The sequence below is a fragment of the Mesocricetus auratus genome, unplaced genomic scaffold (genome assembly GCF_017639785.1).
Source record: "Mesocricetus auratus isolate SY011 unplaced genomic scaffold, BCM_Maur_2.0 Super-Scaffold_100015, whole genome shotgun sequence".
Taxonomy (NCBI): Eukaryota; Metazoa; Chordata; class Mammalia; order Rodentia; family Cricetidae; genus Mesocricetus; species Mesocricetus auratus.
The window spans coordinates 3,393,093-3,393,384 of NW_024429198.1; positions in this window are offsets into that span (position 1 = coordinate 3,393,093).

Genomic DNA, 292 nt, shown 5'->3' on the forward strand with positions numbered 1-292 from the left:
ATGTAAGATCAGCTAGTATTTTTAATCTCTTAACCATTTCTCCAAGCTCTCCCCTAACGGGATTTTCATGAGCACCTAATCTGAACATCCTGGATATTTCTTGGCTGTGTTGGAGCTGATTGCACACACATTGCCTACAAGGTACTTTAATTATTGATGAACATTATGTCTGCTAGTACCACTAATGTATGGAGCTTATCACTGCAAAACTCCTGGAGTAGTTTGTTAACACCCAGAGTCCAGGACCACACCTCATAGATTCCTGATCAGTATTTCCACTAAGTACCCAGTT